Source organism: Salvelinus sp. IW2-2015, linkage group LG34 (genome assembly GCF_002910315.2).
Source record: "Salvelinus sp. IW2-2015 linkage group LG34, ASM291031v2, whole genome shotgun sequence".
NCBI lineage: Eukaryota > Metazoa > Chordata > Actinopteri > Salmoniformes > Salmonidae > Salvelinus > Salvelinus sp. IW2-2015.
The window spans coordinates 8,324,015-8,336,014 of NC_036873.1; the positions used below are offsets into that span (position 1 = coordinate 8,324,015).

Here is a 12,000-nt window from a genome sequence, read left to right on the forward strand (position 1 = left end):
TTGTTGTCGTAACAGAGTCCTCTTGTCTTGGGTTCTCACTTTGGGGTTTTTCTTGTCATGTCTTTGTTTCTAGTCTCATTGAGTTCCGAATCAAAGATCTTCGTAGAAAACCCTACAGTAATGACATGCGATGACTCGGCTATCAATACAACTGTAAGCATTTATAATCCAAAGAGTATCAATTTGTAATTGAATTTATTTAGATATTTGAACTCTGGCAAGAGGCCACATATATACAGTGAGTAATCTCACATTTTAGTCATTAGCAGATGCTCTTATCCAGGAGAAACAACTAGTGCAGTAGAGTACACCTAAGATATCATTTACATTGGTCATAACATTATGTCATGATCAATTTCACAAGACAAGAACTTAGTCGGGATCAAATTTACGTGCGAGTTAGAATAGTAGCAATACACAAGGTGCAATTTAGACATTCGGTCCTGCATCAGCAGTTTTTCTCTTGTTATGTAAGTCACTGATCATCAGTCAATTAGCCCATGTTAGCTAACATTTTTTTCGATTGCTAAGTAAGCTGGCCGCTAAACTATCAAAACGTGTTATGGGGGAATTACCGGCTGGGGACCCCCACTGATTTTGTTAGTCAGTCTAACTCCGATATCATATTAAAAACTGCAAACATTTCTCTCCCCCCTATGGCAAAATGTGTAGAATTGCATGTTATAAAATTGCTAAATATTCTCTCAGCCCCATGGCAAAATGTGTAGAATTCCAGTAAACGTGCTTTAAAACTGCYACATTTTCACRACACCCCATGGCAAAATGTGTAGAACTGCACGAAATGAACTCTGAAACTTGAAAAAWTATGCTCTCAGRTGTCAAGAGGGAGGCCACTAAAATGTAACGCATGCAGACCTGGGAGCAACTGCGGTGAGTTCAGATTTTTTCTGAGTTGCACATCCCTGATTTAGGGAATAGGGTGCCATTTGGGACTAAACAGTGGTAAAAAAGTAGAGAAGACACTGCCTGCAAGGATCTTCAAGAAATATTTTTCTCCAAGAATGCCTGTCATGACAGATGCACAGTATACTAACGATCCAGGGTTATTATGAGGGCCTTTGCTTTTGACGGTTTGCATCAAGGACAGCGGTGAATTGTCCAGCAGTGATTGAATTGCCTTGAAGTAATTTACCTCGCGCCAAGAAATATTKACCTTTCCATTGCCGTGCACCTTTGACTGAGTTACCAAGGAGATGTTGTGTGCGGGAATAGAACAGCAAACGAAGACTCCTTGACCCTTTGGTTTGACACGCAAGTTGTCAAGGAAGGGATACGAGAAATGAGTACAGTGCGCTTTCCCTCCCATCCATCCGCTATAGTGCCTCGTCTGATCAGTCATATTAATGAAGAAATTTGGCGCCTCCGGAACAATGGGAAAGAATTAGACACTTGGAGAACATGTTTGCATAACGAGCTCCTTKGCCGTTTTCAACAGTTTCTAGTCTCAATCACCTGGCGCTCTCCAGAACACCTACACCCTTCTTCAGGATRAGATATGGGGACCACCGGACCGGGAAATGATCTCAGCCGCGGCATTAATCCGCTAAYCCTGATTGCTATTWRCGCGGTGTGATTATGCAGCTTGATTACCGAGCCCACCCGAAGGACCATGCCTGCTTCTACGCGTTCTCTAGGTGCGAATCAAATTACGCAGTGATTACCTTGTAACGTATCAATCGAGACGTGGCGGCCGGTGTGGTCATACACCATGTAGACGTGCGTCTGAAGACGGGTGACTGTGATTATTAATGGGTACTTGAGGAGGCCWGAACGCTGTAGACTTGAACCGTTAAATCGGACCCTGATGCGTAATATAAGCAAATGCATTCATAATACGTCTCAGAAGAGTGATTATTGGATTATTGCCGTAGACAGAAATGTTTGGAGTTCAAGCATAGACAATGGGGTTGTTTTGTGCTCTTGAGAGGCCCAGGGCAGTAACTACTTATATAAGCATTCCCTAACTCATTTGAGCCCCACAGTAGTGGACAGCTTGCACAGCGGATGGAGTGCAACTTTTCATCCCTTATACGCATTTTAGTAGTGAATGCTTTTTATTATGGAGCTGTCTGTACCTAAATAAAACCCTGACCMTAACCACACAGGGGGTTATTATCTAACCTTAGCCCTTCTAGGTTCTTGTGTCGTTCAAGTCACAATGTTTGTAGATGTTGGATAAACGCCAAGAACAGACGTGTGCTTGTGAGATGAAGTTGGGCTGCAAACTAACCAAATGTACATGGAATTCTTTGACATTCCAATAGACCTAGTGCACAAGGCCAGAAAAAGGGGATGATAACCCTAACCTGAATTCGTAACATGGGWGCCAGAGGTGGGATGGCAGCCGTGGGGATAGGTGTGTACACGAGAGTGACTTGGTATAGAGGAGCATGCGGGTTCAAGTCACGGTCGGGCTACCCCCGAACTCACTACAATCGGGGTAGCCCCGGCCGGGACTTGTTCCAGCGACTGTCAAGCCAACACCTTATCCTTACTAGGTTTCATTCCCGCGTCAGGGTTTTTCATGTAATCTTCAACCCAAAACACGAATATGGCTCAGGCAGATAAATAGCAAGGTTGACTTCATATCCAGTTGAATGCGATTCAATGGAAAACACAACAACCGGGCTACGTTTATTTTTTTTTTTGTTCTCACTGGCCCCTTAGAAAGCTCAAACACACAGACATTTAGGGATAGTCTCGACATATGAATTGAATTACTAAAACTCATTACCCATCACAGAACATTGACTTGAATGGGGATTTCCGTTCTAGTAATTCTACTTTTAGGACTTCTCCCTTTCTCCTGTAGTTGTTGTTTGAGCTTCATGTCAACCCTTACGCGTTACGGGAGCTGACGGCTGGGGGTCTGATTGACACAATGAGTTGTCATCGCCGTCGTGCGGGGCCTACCCCTGTGAAAACACAGGTCTCCGCGGGGTCGCCAGCTTTCCCGACAGGACTACTTAATGGCCTTCATAAATTATTAACAACCACCGTGTGTGGCTCAGCTCCATAAATGTCAACCTGAAAGTGGAGTTGATGCATTGTGGACTCTGGACTCTCATCTCCATGAAAATTACATGGTTCGAAACATCATGAAACATATATCTGAGAGCAATTCGTGACAGCTATTTAGGGGTTTTGGTAATTACAGCTGATATGGTTGAGGCTGCGGTCACGGGGTTCACAGGAGTCATGTTCTAGATCTGAATGCGGAAAAAGAATACGAGCTTAAGCTGCCTCCATGCAGAATTCCATCAGTGGCACAGTTCAACAACTCTTCAGACTTCAAGTGTCTGGATAATGAATCACTGTAACTGCCACAGCTATGCAATTCAGATTTCAACCATCCTCCACTGGACATGTTGGCTACTTAAACAATGTGCTATACCACTAAATATCCCCCGTCCCCCGTCCCCGTCCCCGTCCCCTGTGCTTTTGGAAGTGGTGAGATGGATTGAAGAGAACTGTTGCCATCCATAAGGGATGACGGACAGGAGTTGGTGATATACGTTGAGCTCCCTGTGGTGTGGGTCACATGTTTCACGCTGCCGGTATGGTGCGGTGAGTTGTCAGAGAGACGGGGAGAACGCAGGCTCTTACACACTGGTGTGGGCAAGGGGCAATGTTCTGCCAGGCAGCCACGTCACAGGCACACAGGGTTCTAAATTGCATGTCTGTCTGTTTTTTGCCTGCCTGCCTGCTGCCGATACACTACCAACGACAGATTGCCTGGAGAGAGTCCAAGCGAGTTGCCTACAGAAGGAAGTGTGCCTGAAGATCTCGACTGTCTCTCCAGTGTTATCCCGATATAACTCTCTCTGTCTCCTCTCTTGGTAATCCCTACTCCTCTTCCGTGGGGACACAACAGGCTGAGTTGCCTTAACCACAGTCAGGGAGGATCCTGCTCTACTCTGCTCTAATGTGGACCAACAGCCAGAAAGACCATGCATAGAATAGAATAGAATAGAATAGAATAAACTTTTTGGAGTTGTTAATGTAGGCCTTTTCACATGCCATTGTTGGGAATTGAACTTCAGGGCACATTTACATTATTTACATTTAAGTCATTTAGCAGACGCTCTTATCCAGAGCGACTTACAAATTGGTGCATTCACCTTATGATATCCAGTGGAACAACCACTTTACAATAGTGCATCTAACTTTTTAAGGGGGGGGGGGTTAGAAGGATTACTTTATCCTATCCTAGGTATTCCTTAAAGAGGTGGGGTTTCAGGTGTCTCCGGAAGGTGGTGATTGACTCCGCTGACCTGGCGTCGTGAGGGAGTTTGTCCACCATTGGGTGCCAGAGCAGCGAACAGTTTTGACTGGGCTGACGGGAACTGTTACTTCCTCAGAGGTAGGGAGGCGAGCAGGCCAGAGGTGGATGAACGCAGTGCCCTTGTTTGGGTTAGGGCCTGATCAGAGCCTGTGAGGTACGGAGGTGCCGTTCCCCTCACAGCTCCGTAGGCAAGCACCATGGTCTTTGTAGCGGATGCGAGCTTCAACTGGAAGCCAGTGGAGAGAGCGGAGGAGGCGGGTGACGTGAGAGAACTTGGGAAAGTTGAACACCAGACGGGCTGCGGCGTTCTGGATGAGTTGTAGGGGTTTAATGGACAGGCAGGGAGCCCAGCCAACAGCGAGTTTGCAGTAATCCAGACGGGAGATGACAAGTGCCTGGATTTAGGACCTGCGCCGCTTCCTGCGTGAGGCGTCGTTACTCTGCGAATGTTGTAGAGCATGAAACCTACAGGAACGGGTCACCGCCTTGATGTTAGTGAGAACGACAGGGTGTTGTCCAGGATCACGCCAAGGTTCTTACCACTCTGGGAGGAGGACACAATGGAGTTGTCAACCGTGAGTGGCGAGATCATGGAACGGGCAAGTCCTTCCCCGGGAGGAAGAGCAGCTCCGTCTTGCCGAGGTTCAGCTTTGAGGTTGGTGATCCGTCATCCACACTGATATGTTGCCAGACATGCAGAGATGCGATTCACCACCTGGTTATCAGAGGACACAACACTCAACACTATATGATGTTGCCTGTGATACAGTGTAAAGTATTGTAAGCAAATATATTGGTTTTAAAACCTCAAGTATGGCATAATTATGAGCATAATAATGGGCAATAACGATACATGGAACATGCTTGTTTCTGTTCGGACAACCTTATCAAGTTCTGAATCTAACTCATGAGTGACCAATGAGATTAACTGATTGCCAGCTCAAAGTGCAACAGCCCGATGAGAGTGCAATCTACCGTTGTGCATAGAAATAACATTAGACATTGAAATATGCTAGTCTTCTTTCCTTTTAATTTAATTTTTAATTTTTACCTCCGACATTGATTCAAATGGACTCAGTTGCATTTAGTAGACCTACTGCGTACTGGTAAAGGAGCAGCACCACACAAAAGTCACAGTTACCATTGAATTAGCAGGATGTTGATTTCCTGGAAATTTGCATTTCCTTTGTGCATATTCCTTTGGATAAGTGATATGAAGGATATGAATGATGAGCGAGTCAGGGCAACAACTGTCAATAGGTAACATTCTCTCGACACAGCCAGTATGAAAAGGAGGAGGTCAAAAGGAAGATTGCAGTGCTACTAGGTCACAAAGAGCCAAACTAGAGAGAAACAAAACATCATTGATCTCGTATCTATCAGCATTGTGGGAATGAATGACAGGTTAGACAGAGGGAAGAGGTTAACCATGGAGACATACAGTGTCTCTATGAGGGCCATTTTGAGGCTAACAACATACAACAGGCCATAGACCTCCATGGAAAGAGGAAGTATTGTTAAGTGTCTCTTTCTGATTGAAGGTCTGTAGACTGAAAACATCTGCAGCCGAGGTTATACCAAATAAATACCAATTTATAATGGTGTCCTCCCTCAGCTAATGTGAGTATCTCATCTCCACTTTTGGTAGCTATAAACCTGTGATCTTTTCATGTTCAGATGGACCAGAATCACAACACTGAAAAATTGGGTATTCACTTTAATGAGTTGGAGTCCAACGCCTTGTGATCAACATTACATAGAACTGTGATGTCAAATGTTAGGATTCCACTATCTGCTGGTGCTAGGATTGCCCATTAGAACGTGTATTTTTAGGAACAGCCGCAATAGTCATCCATATGATTGTTACTTACATAAAGGAAGTTGTCAGCATAGGAGGAAGGACTGAGGAATTTCTATGCATGGACAAATGACTCTTGCAATGTTTCCAGAAAACCAAACATTTTATTCATAAACATTTTGTCATAAAAATAACAACATCAATATTCAATTTATCGAAAGTATTTTCATATAAAACTGTGTTATATATACAAAATTCATTATATACCCAAGCAGTTAATATAACTTAAGGCGAGTTAAAAAGTTTTTTTTACAGTACCCTGACTGGATTGGTGACATTCTCGCCAAGCCATAACCATTGTTTTTTGGCTAAAGTGAATAGCTTCCTCATCAGTATGCCTTGTCAAGTCTTAAATCATCTCATCTGAAAAGTACATAAATCGCAGCAATGTGTGCTACCTGATTACTCAACAGCAATGTTTTAGTGGTTGTGCATGCTAGTCAATTCTGGCTTGACAGTACAATACAGTACATCGATACTGTACCAGAGCCATGTATAATGACGTACTAGTTTAACACTTAGTCCTCATCACGAACTGATTAGCAGTGTAATCAAATGATATTTCGAGTCACTATTATACGAACAGTTAGGTCATCTTTTACTTGTCTTAGAAAATATATTGATATCAAATGACAATCTCTCGAAAACACTGTTCTGCTACCAGCCCTCCAAAAGTACACGTAAAACATTGTGAGTATGTTTAAAAAAGCCTTTTTTTCCACTTTTAACAATTCAAGGTTTAACAGTGGTCTTTTGAAATATGTATATACACAGCTATAAAAATACAAAGTACAGTCATACAAATATATTTATTTTCCATTTAGGATAAACTTTCCACGATTTAATAATTCAACCATTTTTCTTTAAATACAACACAAAGACCAATCAATAAAATATTAATAGCAAAGCAAAATAAATTCCAAAACCCTGGCACAAATGGACTGCTTTGTGACTTAAAGCAAGAATAATGTGTTACATTCATTCATAAAACGAAGTTCTCCTGCACTTCCATTCGGTAAAGTGGAGGACTAAGTTATTTGTTGGCTATATTCAATAATACCACAATGAACATAAACATGCATTTGAAGAAACCACTATCTGACTGGTTGCAGGTGTTTAGTGGTATAAAAGCCTCGAAAAGCAAAAAAGATACGACTTTCTAGTGGATAGAGGATTCTCAAATTAGATGTAAGTGCAATATAGCCCAGCAATTTGGATGCAGTTCGTTTGTCTTAATGGTATAATTTCTTCGTTCGAGTTTTTTACGTTGGAGCTGTCCAGACGAAAGGGTTACTGAACTGGTGCAGGCATTTGTTATGAGCCTTTGGTGTTTGGTTGAAATGATCAAATTGGTTGATTGTAACAGAGAAACACAATACGTGTGGTGTTGAGCTTGTCAACTCGGGGAAGTTTTACAAATCAAGTCATGCATGTCTGCATAGAGTCAGCAGCAGCAAGTTAACGAGGGTCGAAAGAGCAGACCCTTTTCACAATTCGCTCCCCGATATAGCACTATGCAAATCTAACTCGCAAAACATCCTTATTCTAAGACTCCCTTATAGAGACGTTCACGGTCAAACCAATTCACTCGACCTTATATGTCACACGCAAACGTTGATACGTCGACCTGTAATCAGCAATAACTGTTAAGCGTTTTATCTTCGACGGAAAGATTGTAAATGTTGTGTGGACAGAGCTACTCGTGTGCGTAATGGTGTCTTTTCAAATTCCATCGGGAAGAGTAAATGGCCACGCACTGATCACTTGTGGCTTCAGCTCCATCTTTTCTTTCTGTTTCAGGTGCACGCGACCGTGCCGTTTCCTCTCGTCGCTCCGAGCGAACCTTTTGCCGCATACGTCGCAGAGAGAACGGCTTCTCTCCCGTGTGAGTTCGGGTGTGGGTGGTGAGGTGGTCGCTACGGCTGAAAACTGCGCAGACAGATGCGGCACTGAAAGGTTTGTGTCCCGTGTGGATGCGGATGTTGCCTGTTGAGTTCATCCGAGCGGAGAAGCGCCCGTCGCAGTTCTCCATGGGGCAGGTGAAGGGTTCTCTTTGGCAGGCCCGGTGGAGGCGGCGGGCTTTTCCTGACACGCGGTGCCTTTTGCGCCGCGCGGCGTGTAACTTTGGGCAAAGGAGTCTGGCAACAAGGAGGAGTTAAAGAATTGAGTCTATAGTACTGGGTAAAGCTGGTGAGGTAAGCTGGCAAGACGAATCGCACTGATTAGATAATGCCGCGAAGTTCAATGTTGGGAACATAGCTGGCTTGAGGAGGTTGTTGGTTGAGAGGTCCATGACTGGCACTGGGTAGTTGGGGTAAAGAGAACTGCAGAAACTCTTGAGAGCAGGTGTCAGAATAGCACTGCTCCTGCTTGATTCCACCTTCAACTTTGAACTCCATCTCTGGGTTAGGGCACATGGGTGAAAATGAGTCCAAAAGTTCCTTTACATCCACTTGTTGGTCAGACGGGAAGTCACTGGACATCGGAACGTTTCTGATGATTGGAAGCTCGTTTCCAAATAGGGGTCCGATTTATTGAACGTGCCCCATTCGTAACAGCTGCTATCGAATTCATTCTTGACCACCACTGGAAAAGGACGCAGCTTCTGACTGCGGAACGGTGGTGTTGTTCTGGTTTCGGACTTGAGCGGGGGAGCCGAAGCTCACCTGGGGAGAGGTTGAATCTTGAGCATGGCCGCCGGACTCACCGTCGGGTAGCTGGGCATGTCTGCCCCGGAGAGTACAGGGGCGGGTGGCGCTGCAGGTGGAGATTGCCTCTGGACGCCCGCGTCGCCGAAGCTGCTGCTGTCCATGGTGCTCAGTTGAACTTCGGAGATCGGTAACGTTAGAAATACCGACAATTTCTGTGATCATGTTGAGCAATGTCTCAGTGCTGCACGGGCCCCCCTGAGTCGCCTCGACATAGAATCTGCCTGAGTAGGCGAGAGAGGAGGAGGAGGTGCCTTTTGGGCCCCTCGCAGGGATTAAAGGCGAAATCTGAGTTGGAGGCCTCGGTTTTCAGGGTTACAGGTGCTCCCTCTGAAAAAGAAAGAGGGCAAGTTTGTCATTACAAAGGTTGATTGTTAGTCTGATAATTGCACATATAGTAAAGTCGTTATGTAATCAATTAAGCCATACATGCGTAACATGTACCACTGCAAATGGGCCAAATTAAATCCATGGGATGTTTTTAATAAATCAATGTGCAAACCACAAACAATCTTATTTAAAACTATCAATGCATGCATATTGATTTATCATATTTATGCAATGCAGCAAGAGGCTACTGCGAATTTACCAGGGGTAAACTGGGCAGGTTGCTCCTCTCTCTGCGTCCGAAAAACATCTCCTGGGTATCTTTCGAGCGCTATTTTCCATCCCCAGGCGAAAACCGTTACAATTCTCAAACTGTGGGTAGAAGGAATCTTTAGAGTTCAAATCCATGTTGTTCAGCATGATTGCGAGATTGATTTCAAGTCTGTCAATCCAGGTAAGTGTAGGTAGATAAAAAAATTAAACAAAGCAGATGCAAATTATGTATCCTTTTTCCCTCTGATGCACGGGGTCGTCGATTATTCCCCGAAAATGTGAGGTGATCGTTTGAGGAGAAGGGTGTCAATAAATAATTCGAAATGTCCTTTTTGTCCAGATGACTGCGTGCTGTATCGATTTGTAGCTTTTCGGCTATCTGTTGCTGTGGTATGTTTCACACCAGTGGCTTCCCTTTGCCTCTCCTTATATACACTTCGGCGGTCGCTAGAGGCCCTCCCCCCCATTCATCGGCTCCAGTGAAAGGATTCCCTGCTGCGTGTAAACTTCATGCCCATACATGGACAGAGGATGACGGCTTCCCCCAAAAAAGGAGAGTTACGATTCTAACGTTGCAACAAGTCTCTTGGATCTGCGAGAGACTGCCATTGATTTACCATCGGGTATGTGTATGTTATGTATGATAATAAAAAGCTTGAGTTATCAAATCATGAAAACAAGATATCATGGCAGTGGCATGGCAAGTGTTCTTACGTTTAACTCGGTCGACTAGTTAAAACATGGTAGCTTGTGTAGACAGTCATTCGATGGCCGCTGTGTTGAGATGTCTAATGTCTTCTGCCTTTCTGCCACCAACCAACACACCAACACTTAACTTAATTTCTCATCAATTAAACAAATTAAGATTAGGAAGGCTTTAGGCATAATACGTTGTGTTTGTATGGCTACTAAACGAGATGAATCAATTTCACTTGTCTGTATGATTCTAGAAGAGAGATTATACAATTCAAGTTAACTGTGATGTAGACAAGGAAGAAGCAATCCCTCCCCGTATTAGAACTTTCCATTGTGGCAGCTGAAGTTACTGCACACATCAAAATATGTAACTGGTTATGAAAGTTTGACCACGGGCTTGTATTGTATAACATAAACAAGTAACAGTCATATGAGAGCATTGGCACATTTCCTTTTGTAGTGCACTGCTTTTTTACAGGGGGCCCATTGGGAATCGGGTGCCCTTTGGGATGCAACCTGTAGGTATCTAAGCTACTGCACTTGCTCACATCAAAAGATGACAGACCTACTAAACTCAAAAGAAGGCATTGGATCGACCTGATAACAGAGGGCAATAGGCCTAATCCTTGAAATATTTGATATTTTTGTTGTACACTTTCATGGACCAAAGTATGTGGACACTGCTGCTCGTCGGATATCTCATTCCAAAATCTCATGGCATTAATATGAATTTGGTACCCCCTTTGTTGTGCTGACACTCCACTCTTCTGGAAGGGCTTGTCCACTAGATTGAATATTGCTCGGGACTTGCTTCCATTCAGCCATAAGAGCATTAGTGAGTCGGGCACTGATATTGGGGCGATTAGGCCTGGCTCGCAGTCGGACGTTTCCAATTCATCCCAAAGGTGCTTGATGAGGTTGAGGTCAGGGCTCTGGTGCGGAGTTGAGGTCTGGTCTCTGTGCAGGCAAATCAAGTTCGTCCACACCGATCTTGACCAACCATTTCTGTATGGACCTCACTTTGTGCACGGGGGGCGTTGTCATGCTGAAGCAGGAAAGGGCCTTGACCAAACTGTTGCCACAAAGTTGGAAAGCACAGAATCATCAAGAACAGGGGTGGGCAATTCCAGTCCTCGGGGAATGATTGGTGTTACAGTTTTTCCCAGACCCAGCTAAACACACCTGACTCCAATAATCAAAAATCATGATCTTCAGTTTAGAAAAGGAATTTGATTAATCAGCTGTTGTTTGCTTGGGATGGAGAAAAAGTGTGACACCAATCAGGCCCCCGAGGACCTGATCTAGAATGTCATTGTATGCTGCTAGCGTTAGGAATTCCCTTCACTCGGACTGCCAGATGGTGAAGCGTGATCATCACTCCAGAGAACGTGTTTCCACTGCTCCAGAGTCCCAATGGGGTGAGCTTTAACACCACTCCCGTCGCCGCTTAGCGTTGTTGCGTAGTGATCTTAAGCTCTGGGTTTATTGGGTGGGTGTGCGGCTGTGTGTTGCTGCGTCCTCATGGAAACCCATTCTGATGTGGTAAGTCTCCCGACTAACAGTTGTATTGGTTGACGATTGCTTCCAAGAGTCAGTTTGGAACTCGGTGGTTAGTGTGAGTGTTGCAATTATGTTCGCTTTGCGCTCCATGCACACGGCGGTCGTCCGTCGTGAGCTTGTGCAGTGCTACCACTGTCGCGGGATGATCCGTTGTTGTCCTAGATTTTTTGTCCACTTCTATCAATGAACAAGTCATCTGTATCATGTGTGATCGTGTTTTTATTGGCACTCTGTTGTTTGTGTATGACAGCCGGCATGTTTCCTCTATTTAG

General features: G+C 44.5%; 1 pseudogene; it reads right to left on the minus strand.

Moving 5' to 3' along the window:
* Positions 1 to 7,886: 7,886 nt before the first annotated feature.
* Positions 7,887 to 9,704, minus strand: LOC139023679 (early growth response protein 1-B-like; annotated as a pseudogene).
* Between the last annotated feature and the right edge of the window lie 2,296 nt (positions 9,705 to 12,000).